At 37.1% G+C, this 23,963-nt stretch overlaps 1 long non-coding RNA gene and 1 other non-coding gene across 2 annotated transcripts in view; one reads left to right on the top strand and one right to left on the bottom strand.

Moving 5' to 3' along the window:
- LOC118546092 (uncharacterized) overlaps positions 1 to 23,963 on the bottom strand; it is a 192,669-nt gene that overhangs the window by 13,235 nt on the left and 155,471 nt on the right. The gene's annotated exons all lie outside the window — the stretch shown is intronic.
- On the top strand, positions 9,508 to 9,644 carry LOC144381213 (U4 spliceosomal RNA). Its single transcript, XR_013446106.1, has one exon. It is a non-coding gene; the product is annotated as a U4 spliceosomal RNA (small nuclear RNA).

Raw genomic sequence — 23,963 nt, 5'->3', positions numbered from 1 at the left:
TGATGAGATGGCATTTAGAATTATACATTATGTGTTGAGCTCTTAAGATTGGTTACTGTGGGCTACGAAAAACAGGCATTTTCAATATGACATAATAGTTTGGGTTTATTTAAACTTAAAATTATTAATAGAACAAAACAAAATGCTCAAAATGATTTATGATCTATACTAAAGATAAAATATGTGATAATACAAATTCATCAAATTAAAAAAAATAAGATAAAAAAAGAGATTTTTGACAGCCATTTTCAAAATGAAAATTAGAGACAGATAGACATGGTACAACTGGGCAGAGATACATAAGAGATTAAATGGCCAGCCCCAAGCTGGATTTGATATTGGTTTGTTAAAAATGTCAATACTCTATCTGCCCTGGATTGAAGAAGATGAGGCAGAGTACATATAGACCTACTAACATTTTTTTTTTTTTTAAGATTTTATTTATTTGACAGAGAGAGAGACAGCGAGAGCAAGAACACAAGCAGGGGGAGTGGGAAAGGGAGAAGCAGGCTTCCCGGCGAGCCAGGAGCCCGATGCGGGGCTTGATCCCAGGACCCTGGGATCATGACCTGAGCCGAAGGCAGACGCTTGACGACTGAGCCACCCAGGCGCCCCTAGACCTACTAACATTTTAACATCATAAATAAAAGTTTTACAAAGTTGGAAAATAAAAGAAGATCCACAGGGTGCCTGGGTGGCTCAGTTGGTTAAGTGACTGCCTTTGGCTCAGGTCATGATCCTGGAGTCCCAGGATCAAGTCCCACATCGGGCTCCCTGCTCGCCGGGGAGTCTGCTTCTCCCTCCGACCCTCCTCCCTCTCATGCTCTCTGTCTCTCATTCTCTCTCTCTCAAATAAATAAAATCTTGAAAAAAAAAAAAGAAGATCCACATTTCAGCATGAAAACTATGGAAAAATCATTTTTTTTAAATTGTCAATTTTTTAAATGATAATTTATATAACCTTAACACAACAAATTAATTTGAAATCAAATTGGTCTCTTCTTGACAATGAATTCTACTCTCATTTCAAAGCTTTGTCTCCGATAAAAATAGGAAAAAATAGGGGCGCCTGGGTGGCTCAGTTGTTAAGCGTCTGCCTTCGGCTCAGGTCATGATCCCAGGGTCCTGGGATCGAGCCCCACATTGGGCTCCCTGCTCAGCGGGAAGCCTGCTTCTCCCTCTCCCCCTCCCCCTGCTTGTGTTCCTTCTCTCACTGTGTCTCTCTCTGTCAAATGAATAAATAAATAAAATCTTAAAAAAAAAAAAAAAATAGGAAAAAATAGTGTTCCATAGGATTTTGTGAGGATTCGTAGTGCCTGGCTAGATAAGATTTAATAAACACATGCCTCACTGGATGAGACTAATTGCAAAGCAAAGAAGGAGTGTCCAGAAAACTGGGCTCCCTTTAAGGTTTCCTGGCTGAAAACAGCCGGATCCTCGTTGCAACTCAATACACTCATCCAGGGAGTAAATGGTTGACTTAGAAGAGACATTTATCTTTGGAGGTCATGCACTCGGCACACTCCCTGTCTGCACACCCATCAGGAGCTCAGCTTGTTCTATTCACACAATACTCCTTAGACCACTGTCCTGATTATTACAGTTTCACATTCCTTCTTGTTTTTCTTATTCCCTTGTTGTATTGTTAATCCTCACAATAAAGGTGGAGGCAGAATCTGGCTCAGGACCTTTCACCACTAGAGCCTCTGGTCCCCACACCCTCTCCTTGCTCCTACTAAGGTGTCTGGAGTAATCTTTTCATTCGCTGCCTCAGGGTTTGTTGGCCAAACCCGATAGTATTTGAAGTTACTTCCAAAGCAGAGTACCACGATCCTTCTGAACCTTCGCACAATTATTGAGTTTACGTACACTCCTTTATGGAGACTTTAATGAAGGTCATCATGTATTTGGAAGGAAAGATTATATCATAAAAATTTAGAAATAAAAGCTTACTGCATAGTTGTCCTTGTGCTTTGGTTGTGGAAATAGATTGCACATAGTAAAATTTGACATTAAGGCTATGTCCTTTACTTGCATGTCTTGCATAAAGTGAGAAAAAAATAACGCACTCCAACTAGTCAGCTAGTCATAACACCTTGGCTATTGTAAATACACTTTTACCTACTTTATTCAGAACAAGTGTGGGTAACTACAGAAACTGAGAAAAATCTCAACTGTTTTTTTTGGTTTTTGGTTTTTGGTTTTCCTGTGAACTGTTTTTCTCTTATATTGGGATTTTTTGTCATGGCACAAAGGAAGGTGAAGTTGATTATTTTGTGCCACAGCAAACTAGCATAGTGACCCAAGCAAACTGTCAAGGGCTCTTTCTATAGACTATTTCCCACAGTTTGCAAAATATATAAATATATATGTATATATACATATATATATATATTTTAAGATTTTATTTATTTATTTGACTGAGAGAGACAGCAAGAGAGGGAACACAAGCAGGGGGAGTGGGAGAGGGAGAAGCAGACTCCCCGCTGAGCAGGGAGCCCAATGCGGGGCTCGATCCCAGGACCCTGGGATCATGACCTGAGCCTAAGACAGATGCTTAACGACTGAGCCACCCAGGTGCCCATATATATATATATATATATATATTTTTTTTTTTTTTTTTTTTACAGAGAGATACACTTAAATGTATGGGCATTAATATAAATGAGTACTTAATGCAGAGTAGGGGTGAATTGGTCTTTATCATTTTCACTTTGTGACTCCTTTTATGTCTCATAGTTTTTATTGAACAATTTGTAACATTTGGTATGATTCTCAGGATAACAAAATTAGCAGTAGGTTTAAGGAAAATGTAACTGATTTCTGTCTGTGCTAGGAATCAGAGGATAGCAGCCCTCTACCACCGTTTTGAAGGAAACGACAGTCAGGGTAGAAGGGTTCATGTGGAAAATGGAGAAGAACGGTCTTCCTACAAGGTAATGTTAAATCAGGACAATTACAAAGTAAAAGCCACTAAACATCCTACTGTATTTGCTCAGTGGGTCCTCAGTTGGTTTCAGAAGCCCTGAGATTATTTTTTGTGTGTACATCTCCCTGCCACTCATCTGATTTGCATCCATAGAATAATCCTTTCCATCTTTATTTTTTAAGATTTTTATTTATTTATTTGAGAGAGAGAGAGATAACAAGAGAGAGCACAAGCAGGGGTGGCAGGAGAGGGAGAAGCAGGCTCGCCGCTGAGCAGGGAGCTTGATGCGGGGCTCCATCCCAGGACCCTGGGATCATGACCTAAGCTGAAGGCAGACGCTTAACCGACTGAGCCACTCAGGTGGCCCAATCCTTTCCTTCTTTAGTGAAAACTGAAAAAAAAATATATATATATATTGCTTCCCTTTTAAGCTTTTGAACTAAGTTTGAAAATCTTTTTTAAAATTTCTACTTATAGTTATTTAAACAACTTTTAGGTGACCTTTGAATAATGTTTGGTTCGTTTATGATCTAATAAGTTTCTTGCTAGGTTAGGATTCTAAGCACACTACCTCCACTCTCAAGTTTTTGCCACCTAGACTTACTTTAAGGAATAATTTCATTTTTTATGTACTAATTTAAATTATATAGATTATTTGTTATTATTTGACCAATTTGACCAAATCAGCAATTTCATATGGTTCAGCTAAAATTTCCAATTACTCAAGTGTCCCATATCTTTTTTTTTTCCAAGTGCCCCATATCTAATAGACAGTTAAATACTGCCCTGTGCATTCTGAGTTAATTAATCTTGGTCTTTATTGAGAGAGCCTCAAGAATCAAAACTGTGCGCAAACAATGAATCATGGAACACTACATCAAAAACTAATGATGTAATATATGGTGATTAACATAACATAAAAAAAAAAAAAATCTAAACTTTGTCTAATGAGCTTGAGAGAAGTACTTCTCTCCCAGAGAGGTTAAAGGGTGACTTTAAGTGATTGAGGGGAGGAACAGAGGAGGCTTATACACCTCACTTAATCTGCCCTTAGTTCCTGACTAGGTGTTTCGACTAGAGACAAACACATGTGTTTGAGAACCTATACAATTTCAAGCGATCCCCTGTATACCATTTTCATTTTTGTAAAAACCTATTTTACAGAGCAGGACCATAATAACAGGACACAAACTGAACGGGATGAGACTCCACTCCTGGAAAGTAAGGTATCTGTGTGAACTTGATCTAGCCTAGGAAAAAGCAAAAGAGAACATTAATTCTTTTTACAGAGAGCTGTTGATAAAATATTAATGGCAAAAGAGGGGCAGCAGAGAAGTATAGGCAGAACAGCTCAGTTTATGATCCTGATAGAAAACAGTGTCTTCTGGACTGACTACAGTTCAGCTTCAGAGATAAGCTGTAATAGTCTACACGAAAGGGAAGTGATACGGAGAAACAGAAGGTCAGACAAGAGGCCTGGAACCTTCATGCTGTTCTCCTCCTAAAATTCTCCTTGCTCCAAATGATATCAAGATCATGCTAAATTCTTAAGAAATAAATACTACAATCTCAACATTTAAAGGAAACTTCATCTTGTCTAGAATTCTGGATACAGATAGAAGCTCAGAGTGTGGAGATTTCTGCCTGAGGACTGTCTGCTTGTTTTTCTATTTTTTCTCTTTTCTCTCACTGATATAAGGTAACTGATGAAAGAAAGGAAGAAAATAAAGAGAGAGAGAGAGAAAGAAGAAAGAAAGAAAGAAAGAAAGAAAGAAAGAAAGAAAGAAAGAAAGAAAGAAAGAAAGAAAAGAAAGAAAGAAAGAAAGAAAGAAAAACACTGCTGTAAATTTAGTCTGAGGTTTATATTGTGACAAGATAATGGGGCACCAGACCCTAATCCTGTTGAAGAAGGAAGAGAGTGCATAGTAATCATCAAATATTTTGGGAAGTGCAGCAAGAGTCCAAATGGGTATCAGTTCAATTCTAGACCAGTTATTTAAAAAAAGGGAAAAAATGACAAAATGTTGAGGAGAAACAAAAAGTAAGGCACATCTCCATTAATCTCAAAGTGACCACTGGAAAGTGTAGAAGATATAAAGTTATTCTTTATTTTTATTTTTTTTTTAAAGATTTTATTTATTTATTTGACAGAGAGAGAAATAGCGAGAGCAGGAACACAAGCAGGGGGAGTGGGAGAGGGAGAAGCAGGCTTCCCATGGAGCAGGGAGCCTGATGCGGGGCTTGATCCCAGGACCCTGGGATCATGACCTGAGCTGAAGGCAGACGCTTAACGACTGAGCCACCCAGGCGCCCAAAGTTATTCTTTAAAAAGCGTTTAAAGCCAACAAGATTTATAAACTTAGAAAGATAGAATAAATATTTCTCAAAGGCTTTCTTGCTTTTTATTAAAATGAGAAAGAGAAGGAAGAATTAGAAACATGACTGAATATGAAGAGAATTTCACTCACTGCAGTAAGGAAGAAACTACATTTAATATATTAGAGTGGTTTATTCCTTGGACAGAAACTTCTAGAATTAATTCCTGTTAGAATATCTCCTCTGCATAACCTTAATACATTAGTTGAAATTTCTGATACCAGAACTGGAGACAAGAACAAGCACTAAAAGTACATAACTCTCCCAAACAGTTATAAAAGAGTTAACATCTCTGTATGCTCATCTCTTTTCTTTACATTGTCTCGACTTAATGTACATTTTATTTACTGTTGAACAAATCTTATCTTAGGAACTATATGTACACCTTTTAAGAGCAACAACTGAGCTTTATATTTCTTCCACAGTTTATTGACCATAATAGAACCTTCTTAAACTTTTCTGAAAAGCAATTTATTTTTATCTCTATAATGCTTTCTATAAATAACCAGTAGGTTACTGCTAATAATATAATGTTGACATCAATTATAGCAGGAAGTTTACTTTATCTTATTAATAAATAGTTACAAGATTCTTAAAAATGAAGTAACAGATTGGAGTGCTCTTCAAGGGACTTGAACATTGGTATAAACATTTAGCAAGATTTTTTGGAATTCTAATGCTTTTCCAGATCATTTATCTTCATCCTAATCCATGAAAATTATGCATCAAGATGATTATAGGTACTAGAGGCAATTACATGTGCCTAACCTATTAAGAGTACTCTAAATTCCACATAAATTAAGTCTCTTTCAAAGTGTTAATTAACTAAATGTATGAAAACTTGATTATAATTTGGCCTCTGGCATTTTGAAAATTATTAATCCCCTTAAATTATCTTCCCTTATTACTTCCCTTTTACTGAAATTCTCTAAATACAGTAAAAGTATAATTCATATCACCACCACCAACAAAAAAAAGACAATTTGCCTCTCTTGGATTTGGAAATTACACAGTTGCTTTCAACTAATAGTACTTACCGTCCAAGAAAATCAGTTAATGACCCAAAGCCAAATTTTAGGAAAACAGTGTATGAGACTTTTAAAGTGGAACTTATTTTCACAAAAAGGAAAGCACTGTTTATTTCCAAATTCACAATTATGAATTTTGGTCATACATTATGGTTTGAAAAAATTTCCCTAGGAAGGAATGTGAGAAGGTTTAGCTAATGGCAACTTACAGGAATATCTTTTCTCTTTTATAAAAGGAGATTCTGGGGAAATAGACCCTACATTCTCTCCATTATAGCTCTTCAATTTATGAGCAAGGCCATAAATTATCCCCCACTTAAGTAAGGGCACATTAAATAAGCATTAAATAATGAGGAGAGGGGGTAGTTTCTTTTCTTTTTTTGTTGAGTACTTGAATGATCTACACCTGACAATTCAGATTAATTGCATATTTGGTATATTTCTATCTCTATCCATAATTGAAAGCATCAGTGTAACTTTCACAAGTCAGTTACATATGATTAGAGTCATATTCAGGGGTGCCTGGGTGGCTCAGTCGGTTAAGCTTCCAACTTTTGGTTTTGGCTCAGGCTGTGATCACACAGTTGTGGGATCGAGCCCCGCATCGGACTTCACACTCAGTGTGGTGTCTGCTTGAGATTCTCTCCCTCTGCTCCTCCCTCACTTGCATGCTCTCTCTCTCTCTCAAAATAAATAAAATCTTAAAAAAAGAATTATATTCAAATCATATTATGTGATCCCTTTAAATTTGTTTCTATTTGTTTTTAATTTTTGAAAGATTTTATTTATTTATTTGACAGAGAGAGAGAGAAAACGAGCAGAGGGAAGGACAGAGGGAGAAACAGACTCCCCACTGAGCAGGGAGCCTGATGAGGGACTTGATCCCAGGACCCTGTGATTATGACCTAAGCCAAAGGCAGATGCTTAACTGACTGAGCCACACAGAAGCCCCTTAAATTTGTTTTTAAATGTCCATTTTTAATTCTTACATTAATTTATATTTGCTGTAGACATTTGGCAAATCATGTGAGGTCCAAATAAGAATACAGAATACCCATAAATTCAATGACCCAGAAATAACACTTCTAACAACTGTTGTTAGTTGAATGTCTTCCCTGAAAAGAGCTATTGAAGCCCTCACTCTCAGTACCTGTGAGTGTGACCTTATTTGGACATAGGGTTTTTGCAGGTGTCATCAACATGAGGTCATTTTGGATTATGGTGGCCCCCAGACACAAAGGAGAGCATCCTCTGAAGATGAAGACAGAAATTTGGAGTGACATGTCTACAAGCCCATGAACTCCAAGGATTACTAGCAACCACCAGAAACTAGGAAGAGGTCAGGAAGGATTCTTCCTTAGGATTCAGAGGGGTATGGGCCTATAGACCCTTTAATTTCAGACTTTTAACCTCCAGAACTATGAGAGAATCAATTTCTGTTGTCTTAAGCCACCTAGTTTAGGGTACTTTGTTACAGGAGCCCTAAGAAGCTGATACTTAGTGCATGCCCTGCTGAACACTTATGGACACTATTATCAATGCTATTTCATAACTTGATGTGTTTATACATTGCTATAGACAGAATGTTTGTGTCCCAAATGTTGAAATCTAATCCCAGTGTGATGGCATTTGGAGGTCAGACCTTTATGAGTTTATTAGGTCATCAGGGTAAAGCCTTCATGAATGGGATTAGTGCCTTGTAAAAGAGACCCCAGAGAGCTCCCTTTCCCCTTCTTCCATGTGAGGACATCAGACCAGGCACCAAATCTGCTAGTGCCTTATCTTGGACTTTCCAGCTTCCAGAATGAGAAAAATGAATTTCTGTTGTTTATACATCATCCAGCTATGGTATTCCATTATAGCAGTGGAATGGACTAAGATGTAGGTATATCATAAATACTAGTTTAGGTCATCAAGTGTTTTCTGTAGAAATAAGTATTCATGATGACTACTTTTAAATAAAGAGGTCATCCTGTGGTTATATGGGCATTATCCATTCATAGAATTTTAAGATTTTTTTCTTTTGTATGGTACTTTATTAAGTAGATTTTTTTATTATTATGTTATGTTAATCACCATACATTACACCATTACTTTTTGATGTAGTGTTCCATGATTCATTGTTTGCATATAACACCCAGTGCTCCATGCAGAACGTGCCCTCTTTAATACCCATCACCAGGCTAACCCATCCCCCCACCCCACTCCCCTCTAGAACCCTCAGTTTGTTTTTCAGAGTCCATAGACTCCCATGGTTCGCCTCCCCCTCTGATTTACCCCCCTTCATTCTTCCCCGCTTGCTATCTTCTTCTTCTTCTTTTTTTTTTTTTTTTAACATATAATGTATTATTTGTTTCACAGGTACAGGTCTGTGATTCAACAGTCTTACACAATTCACAGCACTCACCATAGCCCACACCCTCCCCAATGTCTATCACCCAGCCACTCCAGCCCTCCCACCCCCCACCACTCCAGCACCCCTCAGTTTGTTTCCTGAGATTTTAAGTATTTTTTTTTAATATTGAAGAATGAGTCTTAATATTTGGGGAACTACTTAAAGCCTAATTAAATTGAAAAATATTGATTATTTCATTATTGACAAGTACATTTGGCTTTGGAATTAAATTTAGTCATAGTAGCATGTTCAAATTTATTGTAGCTGATTAATTATACCTTCTTGGATTATTTTATTTTATTTAGAAATTGTTGATTATTCCATCTTTCCAATTCTGAAAGAAGTTTATTAAAATATCTGACTATAATTATAATTTATTGACATTTACATATCAAAAATATTTTACATATTATCCCCTTTATGCATTTTCTTTTTTTTTTTAAAGATTTTATTTATTTTTCAACAGAGAGAGAGAGACAGCGAGAGAGGGAACACAAGCAGGGGGAGTGGGAGAGAGAGAAGCAGGCTTCCCGCTGAGCAGGGAGCCTGATGTGGGACTCGATCCCAGGACCCTGGGATCATAACCTGAGCTGAAGGCAGACGCTTAACGACTGAGCCACCCAGGCGCCCCATCCCTTTATGCATTTTCTATGTAGTTTTATGCATATATGATGTGATGCATATCTCCTTTCTAAATCATGCTTAAAATTATATAATTTTAAGTTATATAACATCTATCTTGGACACTTTTTTTTAAATGTTTATGCTTTCTTTAGTATTTCATTTCGGTATCGTAGCCAAGGAGGTTTATCCGAGGCACGATTATTGCTAATTGAAAGCATTTCATTTCTTAAAGTTCCTGTAAATAATATAAAAATGAGACTTTTTAAAACTATCTGACAGGGGTGCCTGGATGGTTCAGTCTATTAAGTGTCTGCCTTTTGCTCAAGTCATAATCTCAGGGTCCTGGGATCGAGCCCCACAGCAGGCTCTCTGCTCAGCAGGGAGCCTGCTTCTCCCTCTGCCTGCCGCTCTGCCTACTTCTACTTCTGCTTACTTTTTCTCTCTCTCGGCCAAATAAATAAAATCTTAAAAACAAAACAAAACTATCTGACATAACTTTTTTAGGGGATTTTAACAAGGAGTACTTATATCTTATGTCACATTATTGTTTTTTGCTTATTTTAGGTTTATTATTGTCTTCTGTTATACCGTATTATTGTTGATTTGATCAACTTGCTATTTATGTCATCTCTCTCTCTCTCTCTCTCTCTCTCTCTCTCTATATATATATATATATATAGGTAATTTCTCCTATATATTTCTTTCTAATTTGCATACTTTCCTTTCCCAATGGTCATGATGAAATATATTTCTACATTACTATAAGCAAAAGAGACATAATATCTTCCCCTACCTTTACTCTCCCCAGCACACCCCAAACCACCACATAAAATGAGCTATTTCTTTTTTTTTTTAAAGATTTTATTTATTTATTTGACAGAGAAAGACATAGCAAGAAAGGGAACACAAGCAGGGGGAGCAGGAGAGGGAGAAGCAGGCTTCTGGCCGAGCAGGGAGCCCAATGCGGGGCTCGATCCCAGGACCCTGGGATCATGACCTGAGCTGAAGGCAGACGCTTAACAACTGAGCCACCCAGGCGCCCCTAAAATGAGCTATTTCAAATGCTTCTCTTCAACACCTATTTACAAAGCAATTTTTAAGTTAATTTTCTTTCTCTATTTCCTCTTCCCATATCCCATAATTCTAAGGTTTGGCTACAATACTAAGTAAAACAATTAGCTCTCAGCCTTAACTAGGCTTTACCTGATGATATGTCTCCTCTTTTTTATATGTTAATTTGTTAGTTACACAATTCTATTCTTCCTAGCACTGCCTATTTCCAGTATCTCTATTGTTATGGATTGAATGTTTATATCCTCTCAGCCAAATTCCTATGTTGAAGCCCTAAACCCCTAATGTGGCTGTCTTTAGAGATGGGGACTTTAAGAAAGTAGGTAAATGGGGTCCTAAGACTGGGGCCTTGATCTGATAGGTGTAGTGTCCTTAAAAGAAAACACACCTGGGGTGCCTGGGTGGCTCAGTCAGTTAAGCCTCCGACTCTTGATTTCGGCTCCGGTCATGATCTCAGGGTCCTGAGTTGGAGCCCTGTGTTGGCTTTGTGCTGGCAGCTGGTTGTGGAGGCTGCTTAAGATTCTCTCTCTACCTGTCCCTCCACATCTCCCCAGAAGACACACCTGAGAGCTCTCTTTCTCCAACCAACAGTACACCAAAGGAAGGCAACTTGAAAACAAGCAAAAAGGTGGCTGTCTTGAAGACAAAAAAATAGCTCTCACCAGAAACTGGCCTTGCTAGACCTTGATCTGGGGCCCAGTAACCTCTAGAACGGTGAGAAAATAAATTTCTGTTGCTTTAGCTACCTAGTCTGTGTGTGTGTGTGTTGTTTTTTTTTTTTTTTTTTTTTTTTTTCCCTTATGGCAGCCCTAGGAAACTAACACATCTATGTTCCAGGCTCTGTTAAAAAAAAAAAAAAAAAAAAAATCAGAGGACTGCTAGCTAGGCACAGGATGCTTCTATTTGAATTCTTTATCCTTTTTACCTCTTCGTTTAAGATGTTCTCCTTTCAAATTTCCATTGTTATTAATAAAGCCAATCTGCATATGCAGGCCTATCTTTGAGGAAAAAAAACTTCTTCTAATATTAGAGCTACCTTGATTCCACTTTCTGGAATACTTTTTATTAAGGTTTCCTGATTCTGGCTTCCAAAACTCTAATGTTTTGTTTTTTCTTCAGGATTGTTCTGGCTTTAATATATTCACTCCTTGTTCATCTAGTTCAAGGGTTGATAATCTACAGCTCAAGGGTCAAATCCGGCTCCCTGCCTGTTTGTGTCAATAAAGTTTTATTAGAACATAATCATGCTCATTCATTCTAGTCTTATCTATGACTTCCCCAGGGTTGTGTAGTCATGAGAAAGACCTCATTGCCAGGAGGGGCTAAAATATTTATTATTTGGCTTTTTACTGAGATATTTTCAACCTCTGATTAAAATCACTAATTAAATTGTGTTCAGTGCAAACAGAATAATCGTTACGAAATGAATTTCCAAAGCTCTCAGAAAGCTCTTATTATTTTAATTTAATGTTGTTGTTTTTCATCTGGTCCTATTTCACCATGTGCTGATATTACTGTCTGAAGATCCACTTATAATTTCTCTCTTCATCTGATAGCCCTCTTAAATGTCTCATTCTATTTTTTTGCCTACCCATGATGTTAGTCAACTTTGAGGTTCAGGTGAAATTGGTCAGGTAGCTTTACTGGCAACAGACATTGAAGCAGATGGGGATGTTGTGTGCATCAGATGCTGGTGATATGTTAGATAGTCGGACAAAAGGAGAATTTCTAAACGGATCTAAGATAGGTGAAAAATTAGTAGTACGTTGTAGGGTTTTGGGAATTCATAATTTGTGGTGGGAGAGCATACATTTCTGGAAGTCGTAAAGGACTTTACTGTCTCTTTCATGAACGTGGTGTTGACTGTAGTCTCCTTCCTTTATTTCTGAAGTTTCTTTGAAAATCTGAATGTAACATTGATGTTTATAGAGTATTACATATAAGGCTTTGGACTTTCCTCCTTGGTTACAACTGGTCAAATCACTCCTTAATGTATTGCCACAATATATAAGACAGGCAGTGTCCATAGCAAACAGTAGCATACATTTTATTTATTTATTTATTTATTTATTTATTTATTTGCAGAGAGAGACACAGTGAGAGAGGTAACACAAGCAGGGGGGAATGGGAGAGGGAGAAGCAGGCTTCCCGCCGAGCAGAGAGCCCGATGTGGGGCTCAATCTCAGGATGCCGGGATCATGCATGACCTGAGCCGAAGGCAGATGCTTAACGACTGAGCCACCCAGGCGCCCCAGTAGCATACATTTTAAATCAAGATATGTATGGTCAGGTTTTACGGAGTGTGAAAAATGCATGGAAGCAGAAGTGGGATATCATTTAAAAATATGAGAACTGAGGGCGCCTGGGTGGCTCAGTCGGTTAAGCGACTGCCTTCAGCTCAGGTCATGATCCTGGAGTCCCTGGATCTAGTCCCGCATCAGGCTCCCTGCTCGGCACGGAGTCTGCTTCTCCCTCTGACCCTCCCCCCTCTCATGTGCTCTCTCTCATTCTCTCTCTCTCAAATAAATAAATAAAATCTAAAAAAAATATATATATATATATATATATATGAGAACTGACACATTGAAGAGGGAGAGGTGGTTCTAGAAGGATGATTATCTCACTTTTATGTTTCTTTCCTTAACTTCTATCTGTAAGTCAGCTACAGAATTCCTGAACTAGTAGAGAAGCTGTTGGGAGCAGGTGGAAATGAAGAATTGGTGCACATTGGACTATCTGAGTATTTGGACAGACAGGGTGAGTGCATTTTCTTTGGTGTGAATGTAGAACTGGACCAGATATCCTTAGTGCAATGATCAGAATCCCACAATTCCTAAAGAGCACTTGACCTAAAGAGCTCCATGGATCCCAGACAAAGAAGGTACACCAATCTGTGTGTGTGATTATACATCAATCTGCTCATGATCTCCAGGCTCCCAAAGCATCTCCAGGATCCTGTTAACACTGTGGTTCAGGGGCGCCTGGGTGGCTCAGTTGGTTAAGCGACTGCCTTCGGCTCAGGTCATGACCCCAGGGTCCTGGGATGGAGACCCGCATCGGGCTCACTGCTCGGCCAGAAGCCTGCTTCTCCCTCTCCCACTCCCCCTGCTTGGGTTCCCTCTCATGCTGTCTCTCTCTCTCTCTCTCTCTGTCAATTAAATAAATAAATAAAATCTTTAAAAACAAAAACAAAAACAAAAAAACTGTGGTTCAAATTCCACCTTAACTCTTAGCCTGAGTTAGCATAAGGCTTTGAAAAAATATATATATATTGTAAACACAATGTAAGGCTAGCTTTAGGCTAAATACCGGGGATCCAAAAGAAAAATAAAATAAAATTTAAAAAGATACAAATGTGACCTAGAGGTAGCACAGGGAAAAGACATACATCTAGAGTCACTTTTCAATGTCCTATAATATGTGCTGCAGTAAATGTTTGCTTAGGTGTTATCAGAGCATCAACTCAGGGCTTGATCAAGTTAGTAACTTTGCTGAGAAAAAAAAATCCAGTGGTTTCATCTATTTTATTTAATTTTCTTTGCCTAGGTTTAAAAGCCATGATAAATTCTCAACTACACGAAGTCTGTCTTTCTAATAGAATAGAATTTAAAATCTGTCACCATGTATTATTCAAAATTTTATTTATTTTTCTTTTTATTTGATCTTGATGGCAAATTTCTGAGGGAAACGTCATATCCTACAATCTTTACTATCACCTCAGAAAACAAAACAGATCAATATATCAATTATAATTCACTAAATTATCTGTAAAGCAGCTCTGAACAAAGGATCCAGTAAAGTTAGCTTTTGTAGTATTAGAGAAATTATGGGCAGAAATAAAAAGGAAATTTCTATGACTGCCTGGAAAGCCAGAATTTTATTTAACTTTATGTTACTGGGTGAGACAGATCACATTACCCTTTTAAGTAAATTAAATTCTCATGTCTTGATTTGTACAAACTAACAGAAAAAAAGATGGGATTATTTTGATGGCTTTTTTTTTCCTGCCTAGAAGGAATGAATCATTGAAAGTATGAGATCAAAAAGAAATATTGCAAATAGAATTTGTAAAGAATAGAAATAATAGGGCCATTGTTTCCATAAACTAGTGGAAAACACTCTTTAAATGTTATGAAGTTCTCAGTAGTTTTAAAAATAAAGTGAAAACTAAATCATATTGACTTCATAGCCTGCAGTGGAAAAACACTGAGCCTTAAATATTAACATTTGGTGCCTTTTCTTGTCCTATTAATGTTACAATGAAGACCAACTTCAACTAATCTGTCTTTACACAGTTCAATTTTACAGTATAATTCCAGACAAATGGACTAAAATAAACTAAATATCTGTACACCAACTTCTTCTCAGCAATGATTTATTTCTCTAATAAAAAGTCACCAGTATCCTCTATTTTGAACAAATATGATATAAATAACATAAAGTACGAAAAACGAAAAAAAGGAAAAAGGCCAACATATTGTATATAGGAAATGGTTTTGGTATCATAGGTCTAAGATCTGAGGGATTGAAGTTCATTTCAATCTACACTTGGGTGAATTGGCCCAAGAACCCTGGGGGTAAAACAAAAACTTATTACTGCTAGAAAATGGAATTGGCTGCACTATTTCATTTTAGTGAGAATTTGTTAGACATGATAAAGTATACACCATAAATGATTGTGCTATCCTGATTATCAAGACTGTAGTTCTGGTTGTTCTTTAAAATTGTAAAACAAACAGAATTATGTGTTCCTTCTATTCAATAGCATTTCTGTTATAAAATCATATTAAATTTGGATTATACTGTTTTGCATTATCATGCATTTTCATCGTCACATATATATAAGCAAAATAGGAGTAGGATGTTTGCCAATTTGTTTCAGTCAGTATTCATATTTTAATTAATATTTTTCTCTCTCTACCACTTGGTATAACATATGCATAACACGTTCATACAAATAAATGAAATATAGGTATATTAGTTTTCTATGGCTGCCGTAACAAATTGCCACAAACTTGTCTAAAACAATGTATATTTATTACCTCACATTTCTGACACAGTATTAGCAGCTAAAATCTAGAATGCAGGTCCACATTCCTTGTGGAAGACTCCATTTACATTCTTATTTCCTTGATGGCTGACAAGTGAGGGCCCTTCTCAGCTCCTAGAAGCCACCAACGTTGCTCAGCTTGTGGCCCCCATCTTCATCTTCAAATACACAATGGTGAGTTGAATCCTTCTCTCACTTCAAATCTCCTCTCCTGCCTCTTCTTCCATCTTTGTATTTCTTTTACTGAGTCTTCTGCATTCGTCTTCCACTTTTATGAGCCCATGAGATTACTTATATTGAACCCATGAAAAAATCCAGGATAATCTTCTGCCTTAATTCTATCTGCAAAGTTAATTGTGTCATTTCAAGTAACATATTCGCAGGTTTCAGGGATTAGGGTGTGGACATCTGAGAGAGGGGCATTATCTTGCCTACCACAACAACTTTCTTGAAATTGTTAAGACTTCTTGAGAATCTAGCTTTAGATTAAAGAAAGGGAAGTTTGTCTTTTAATCACATTCTTTTAACAAGCAATTTGGGCAAGTTGCTTACTTTTCCAGAGGCTCAATTTGTATACTGATACAGATTTATAATCTACCTCTTAATGTGGGTTTGAATATATTAAGTACTTTCAAAGTCTTAAGCACAAGATGGCAGCACAAAGGAGAAATAATCATTTTTTCCATCCCACCTATTCTCAATCTCTTTCTTTCTCATTCCTTAATGTGTGTTGTCCCCAGAAAATAGTATTTTCCTCTTCCTTTTTTTTTTAATCTAACAAATTATTCTGTCTAAATTCATTAATTCACAAGGCTGGCTGGCCTCTACTAAATGGCACACAATTAGGTGCAATTTGATATCAAGCTGAACACATAATTTAACCTCCATCTTCCGCATCTATCTACCTCCTGCATTTGATGCTTAGTGAACGACATTCATCCCATGACCAAGGCTATCCTTGACATTTTCCCCTCCATCACCAGTCTCAGCCAGTTGTTAAATTTCCATAGATGCTACCAAGTAAGCTCTTTTTAAATCTGTGCATTTCTATGACTGTTGTCTTATACTGGACTTTATCCTGGTTGTCTAAACTCTTACTATTATTGCTCACTAACACAAATAAATTTAAATGATGCTTTTTAGTACTTGAGTTGTTTGACTTCTCAGGATTATTCAACACTTTTGACCATTCTGTCCTCCGAACACTCACTCTTGGCCTCCGTGTACCAAGATATCCTGCTTCCTTCATCTATCATGCTGTGCTCTTGTGATGGTTATTTTATGTGTCAACTTGGCTACATTATGATGCCAAGATTTTGGTAAAACACCAGTCTAGATGTTGCTGTAAAGGCTTTTTTTTTTTTTTTTTTTTTTAGATGTAATTAACATTGACAACCAGTTGACTTTGAGTAAAGCAGATTACTCTCCACAGTATGGGTGAGCATCATCCAAAACAAGAGAAATTTCCTATTGCGAAAGCAATTCTGTTTTCAGTCTTCGAACTAAGACTGCAAAATCCACTCTGACCTGAATCTCCAGCCTGCTGGCCATAATACAGATTTTAAACTTGCCAGCTTGCAAAATTTGCTTGCATCATTTTTTAATTAGTCATTTTATTTTATTTTATTTTTGAATATATTTGCTTGAGTTGATTTCTTCTATCATCTATCATCTATCTATCCAAAATAACCTAAATACAGAAATATATATTGTTATAGAATAAGATACATTAATTTCCCCAAGTAGGAAAAGAGACAAAGCTGGCTATACCATCTAGAGAAAAATAAATATAGTCTTAAAAGTTAAAAAGAAATTTTTTTTCTCATTTTTTCTCTCATTTCAATCACCAATTCCCATTCCTGTTGATTTGAACACCAAAATATCTAAAAATTCTTTACCTCTCCCATCACTTCTGACATAATCATTGTCTATCCTAGTCCAAGCTTTTAACAACTTGTTCTACATTCATTCATTATTCTTCTCCTTTAATTTATCTTTCCTTCTATAGTATCTCTTTGACTTCAGAGAAAATCCTAATTCTTCCCAGCCTGTTTTTCCAGCTTCATTCCTTACTATTTCTCCTGTCCCATTCTACTAATTCAGTCATTGTTCTTTATCCTCTTCTTAAGGTTTGCTTATGCTCTACCCTTTGCCTGGGACACTCTTTTTTCCCCTCCACCTACTTCACTTCTACTGAAATTTGTATCTCACTGTACACTTACATGTTTAGATCAGTCTTTAGGTTATTCTGTCATGCTCATTGTATTAATTTCTGTTCATTTTTAGCATTCATCAGACTTCATCTCACTAACTCAGTATTTCTCTGCCCTTTTAGACTATAAACCTCACAAGGCCAGGGGTTGAGTTGGCCTTATTCTCGCCTGTATTCCTGTGGCTAGCACAGATAACTACATATGTTTGGCGCTCAATGCACTTTTGTTCAAGAATGAGATAATACATGCATGAGTGTGTTTCTCTCGATTTCTTCTATGTTGATTCTCTTCAATTTCGTCTTTGCTCTGTTATTAGAGTCACTGTCCTGACTATAAAATTTAACTTATCAACCCCCTTATTAAAATAATTCTATGGCTCTCCATCAATTTATTTTTTTAACATTATTTATATATTTATTTATTTATTTGAGAGAGAGAGAGAGCACGCATGAGCAGGAAGAGGGGAAGATAGAGAAGGAGAAGCAGGCTTTCTGCGAAGCAGGGAGCCCGACGTGGTGCTCGATCCCAGGACTCCGGGATAATGACCTGAGCCAAAGGCAGACACTTAACTGATTGAGTCACTCACACGCCCCTCTCCATCAATTTAAGAATAAAGTTTGCCTAGCTTACTATGGCACATTTGACCCTTCATGGTTTAACTTAGGAGAAGAAATATATATTTAAATAATAAAGAGCCCTACAGCTTCATTTATTATTTTTTTTTAATTTTAAGATTTACTTATTTATTTTAGAGAGAGAGAGAAAGAGAAAGAGCAGAGGGGCAGAGGGAGAGGGAGAAGAAGAGAAACAGACTCCCTGCTGAGCATGGAGCCCGAACTAGGGCTTGATTCCAAGATCCATGAGATCATGACCTGAGCTGAAATCAAGAGTCAGGTGCTTAACCAACTGAGCCACCCAGGGGTACTTTTACAGCTCCATCTTTTACCTTGTAATTCCAATAAGGATAAAGCAGACAAAAGAAATGACAGAATTGAAATTATGAAAGTAGCAGGTTTCTTAATAGATTCCTCTGAACTTGAACAGCTTTCCTGGGCACTGAGGACCCAGAAAAGTTCCCAGATCTGAGGAATCATAGAGTAGAGGTAGTTTTTTTTGTCTTATTTCCTTTGTCTTTAACTTTTCTTCTCTATCTTGCACAGCCCTCAATACTTACCTGGCCCTGTCTACACACCATCACCTCCTGCCTTCTTTTATCACACTGCTGCCTGAACACAGCAGAGCCAGTTCTTGCCCTAGCTATCTCTTCTTCATTAGTACCAAACTGATTTTAGTTGCTCAAATTCACCATATTGTCATTCATTCAACAAATATTAATCAGATACTTACTTCATATCAGATAATTTTGTATGCTTGAGATACTTTAGCAAATAAGAGATCCCTCCTAACTTGCATTCTAGTATCATTCATAAATATCTTACCTGGACTAATATCTTTTAATAAGATACAATTTCCCCAATTCTGTATGGATAACCCAATACCACCTTCAAAACTCAGCTTAAATATGATCTCTCATGGGATATCTTGCACATCTGTTCTTTCAGTTTGATGCAGAACATTATTACAACACATAATATGCAAAACTGTAATTACTGAATTACCTTTCCATCCAAGACTATGATCCTTCTGTGTGAAGACTTTGTTATCATCATCGTCATATCTACAAGCTCCATTCCTGCCTCAGATGAGGCTTTTTCTTAAAATTATAGACAACACTAAATCACCTTTAAGCTCTACATTTATTCCTGATCACAGTCACGGAGAAGAGAGAGTGGTACAGATAGCTTGGGTAATAGACTACTAAGGGAAACGTTAAAAATGTTGTTGTTGTTGTTGATGTTGTTGTTGTTGTTGTTTGAGGGATAATAGTAATAGAAGTGTCTTTAATAAGACTGAAGCATGTGTTTTTAATAGACCTAATTTGAACAGACCTTAATTTGAGACTATAAAGAAGAATTTTCCTTTTACACCTCATCTCTCAAAATCTTTTTTTGTTTTTTTCTTTCCCCTATGGATGCTTACATTGGTATTTTTTTTAATTTTTTTATTGTTATGTTAATCCCCATACATTACATCATTAGTTTTAGATATAGTGTTCCATGATTCATTGTTTGTGCATAACACCCAGTGCTCCATGCAGAACGTGCCCTCCTCAATACCCATCACCAGGCTAACCCATCCTCTCACCCCCCTCCCCTCTAGAACCCTCAGTTTGTTTTTCAGAGTCCATCGTCTCTCATGGTTCGTCTACCCCTCCGATTTCCCCCCCTTCATTCTTCCCCTCCTGCTACATTCTTCTTTTTTTTTTCTTTCTTAACATATATTGCATTATTTGTTTCAGAGGTACAGATCTGAGATTCAACAGTCTTGCACAATTCACAGCGCTTACCAGAGCACATACCCTCCCCAGTGTCCATCACCCAGTCACCCCATCCCTCCCACCCCACCCCCCACTCCAGCAACCCTCAGTTTGTTTCCTGAGATTAAGAATTCCTCATATCAGTGAGGTCATGCTTACATTGGTATTTTTATCATAGACAATTAGTTCTTTTTATAGACTTATAGACATAATAGTTGTGATTTCTTCTCATGTTTGAAGGCTGAATGAAAGACTAACTCCCTAGACATTTCCTAATGAGCAGGGAGATATATACATAAAATTTTCCTTTAGCTGACTCAGTTTCATAAGTTCACATCTTCATTTTTTGGTCTCATCTAGCAGATTAAGGTATAAATCAGCATAATAGAGTGGGCAGGAAGTGGATGAGTAATTTCAAGAGGGTTTCACTTTTATCTTCCCCAACGGTAGAATTAATCCATTCATCACCAGCTAAATTTTCTATGTCTACTATCAAAATATGGTTCAACTGGTAAACCCAAATAATGAAATCCATATTTCAGAATCTGGCAAAATTGTGTGTAGTTTAAGAATAAGAATTGACTCACTTTAGCTCAGCAATATCCATGGTTGAGGTCATTTTTTTCCTACCTGTTTTGTGTAAAATAAACAAATATAAATGGCCAACTAGTTTCCCACCACTAGTGAAAGTACACAAAACTATTAGTGCTTTGCCCTGGTGATTATCCATCTCAAAATAAAAACGTAGTTGAGTAACAAAGTTGACCTGTTGATACTAAGAACATATCTACATCACAAATAGCATAGCTGTTAAAAACACAGAGTCAAACTGACTGGGTCCAAATCCTGGCTCTACCCCATATAAACTGTGTCTCCTTGGGCTTAGTTTCTTCACCTATAAAATTATGAGATTAGTGAAAACTCTATGGTAGAATAAAGTGAGGATTAAATGAAATAATTGATGGGAAGTTTACAGCACAGTGCTTGTAACAGAAAAATACACAATAAATATAGAACTTTATGATGTAAACTATGAATATTAAAACCGAATTGAAGTGAACTTGTTTATTCTGCCTAATCCTCCAATATATACTGGTGAAGTGACATCTCCTTTTTTTGTCATTTCCAGACTTTGCTAATAAGGACCCAATAACTGTTGATATTAAATGTCTGTATGAGATCCTTTAGAGGAAAAAACAAATCTTATTAATGGTGATATAACCTACTTATATATAGTTATCCATCCTGGTCTAACTAAAGCAATCTAGATTAATGTCTGTTTTCATGGTATGATAATAGCATCTTTTTATATTCTAAATATGATTTTATTTGGATGACAAATTATATGATCACACTAATTTTAAAAGACATAGAATCATATTAACATTCTCTAAGCTCTCAATTAATTTTCCTTTTGTTCTAGCATATATTCCACAGATAGATTTAAACAAACTATAAGAAAAATCTGTTTAATAATCAACAATTCAATTGGTCATGTGACTGCTTACGTGGAATTGCCTCCAAATTATGACCTATTACATTATTATTGGCAGTCTAATTTCCATAAGATTCCAAATCAAATATTCCGAGTCAACATAGTTCCAACTCATGAACCAACAACCCACAAAAAAAATTTCATTAATGCCATTCCACTAATAGGGGAAGCATTTTTGTTTGTTTGTTTTAATAACAGTGACCTGGATAAAGGGAGATATTTCAGAATTACATTTCTATGATAATAAGGCTAACATATTAATGTCAAAAGCCCTATATCTAGGGTTGTTTTATTTATTTTTTTTATTTTTTAATTTTTTTTAAATTTTTTTATTGTTATGTTAATCCCCATACATTACATCATTAGTTTTAGATATAGTGTTCCATGATTCATTGTTTGTGCATAACACCCAGTGCTCCATGCAGAACGTGCCCTCCTCAATACCCATCACCAGGCTAACCCATCCTCCCAACCCCCTCCCCTCTAGAACCCTCAGTTTGTTTTTCAGAGTCCATTGTCTCTCATGGTTCTTCTCCCCCTCCGATTTCCCCCCCTTCATTCTTCCCCTCCTACTACATTCTTCTTCTTCTTTTTTTCTTTCTTAACATATATTGCATTATTTGTTTCAGAGGTACAGATCTGAGATTCAACAGTCTTGCACAATTCACAGCGCTTACCAGATTTTTTTTTTTTTTTTTAAAGATTTTATTTATTTATTTGACAGAGAGATAGCGAGAGCAGGAACACAAGCAGGGGGGAGTGGGAGAGAGGGAGAAGTGGGCTTCCTGCCGAGCAGGGACCCCGATGTGGGACTTGATCCCAGGACCCTGGAATCATGACCTGAGCTGAAGGCAGACGCTTAACGACTGAGCCACCCAGGCGCCCTATTTTTTAATTTTTTTTAAAGATTTTTTATTTATTTGACAGAGAGAGACACAGAGAGAGAGAGAACACAAGCAGGGAGAGTGGGAGAGGGAGAAGCAGGCTTCCCGCAGAGCAGGAAGCCCGATGTGGGGCTCGATCCCAGGACCCTGGGATCACGACCTGAGCCGAAGGCAGACACTTAACGACTGAGCCACCCAGGCGCCCCTCTAGGGTTGTTTTAAATTCATGGGTTACATTGCTATTGCTATTAATGAAATCCTCATGTTTTCTTAAGAAAATTAGATGATTGTATTATGTATTTATGTGCATAAATGCACGTTTCATGTTTTAAACTGGGGAGTTAGAGGATTATGATCTATGCTGGGAGGCAATTCTCCATGGTTCTCTTGCATTTCTGCATATCATATGACCAGAGACACTGATAGACTTTTTCTAGACTATATTTCTTGGATGTTTATATAATGACTAGCTTTATAAGACAGAGATAGTGTCTCCCTCTAGAGCAGAGAACAAGTATCTTAAAGTTTAATAAAGACAAGGTCTACCCTCTGGCAAAGTTTGGGAAGATTTGATGGCATCTCATTAAAAGTTTGGTGTGTCCTAACCTCAGGGTTTCTCAGCTATGATGCAAATAATACTTGGAGCATCCATCTACACCACCTGCATAGCTTCCATGGGATTTGTGGTGCTTGGGAACAGCATGAATATGAAGCTCATGTTGCCTCTTCTTCTTTTTTTTTTTTTTTTTTTTTTTTTTTTAAGATTTTATTTATTTATTTGACAGAGGGAGACACAGCAAGAGAGGGAACACAAGCAGGGGGAATGGGAGAGGGAGAAGCAGGCTTCCCACCGAGCAGGGAGCCCAATGCGAGGCTCAATCCCAGGACCCAGTGATCATGACCTGAGCTGAAGGCTGACGCTTACCGACTGAGCCACCCAGGCGCCCCAATGTTGCCTCTTCTAATATAGTAATACAGTCCATTGTCCCTGACCCAGGAGTCTTGAATTTTGGAAACTGCAGTACTTGATTAGCTTACAAATCAGTAAGTTTCTCTCCATTGAGTCATAATAAGAAACATATTAATATTATGTATGTGACATTTAAATTTTTATGACAAGTACATTTACATATTCCTAGGGATACACACAACACAAACATATCTGTGTGTGTGTATTTGCAATATATACTTTTAAATAAGTTATATTATTTATAAATGAGTTCTATTCCACAACTAAAAAAGTAGGAATTATGATCTTATATAAATATTATAAGAAATAATTTTGATTAGATAACAGTGATTTTTTTTCTTTAAGGTCTAGCACAAATACAATTTACTAACAGCATTCTGAATAATTTCCTGTAATAAGCTTAAAAAAGAGGGCACCTGGGTGGCTCAGTTGGTTAGGCGACTGCCTTCGGCTCAGGTCATGATCCTGGAGTCCCGGGATCGAGTCCCACATCGGGCTCCCTGCTCAGCAGGGAGTCTGCTTCTCCCTCTGACCCTCCTCCCTCTCATGCT

This window comes from Halichoerus grypus, chromosome 2 (genome assembly GCF_964656455.1).
Source record: "Halichoerus grypus chromosome 2, mHalGry1.hap1.1, whole genome shotgun sequence".
NCBI classification, from domain to species: Eukaryota; Metazoa; Chordata; class Mammalia; order Carnivora; family Phocidae; genus Halichoerus; species Halichoerus grypus.
The sequence above is the reverse complement of the archived record's forward strand: the minus strand, read 5'-3'. Positions and strand labels throughout refer to the sequence as shown.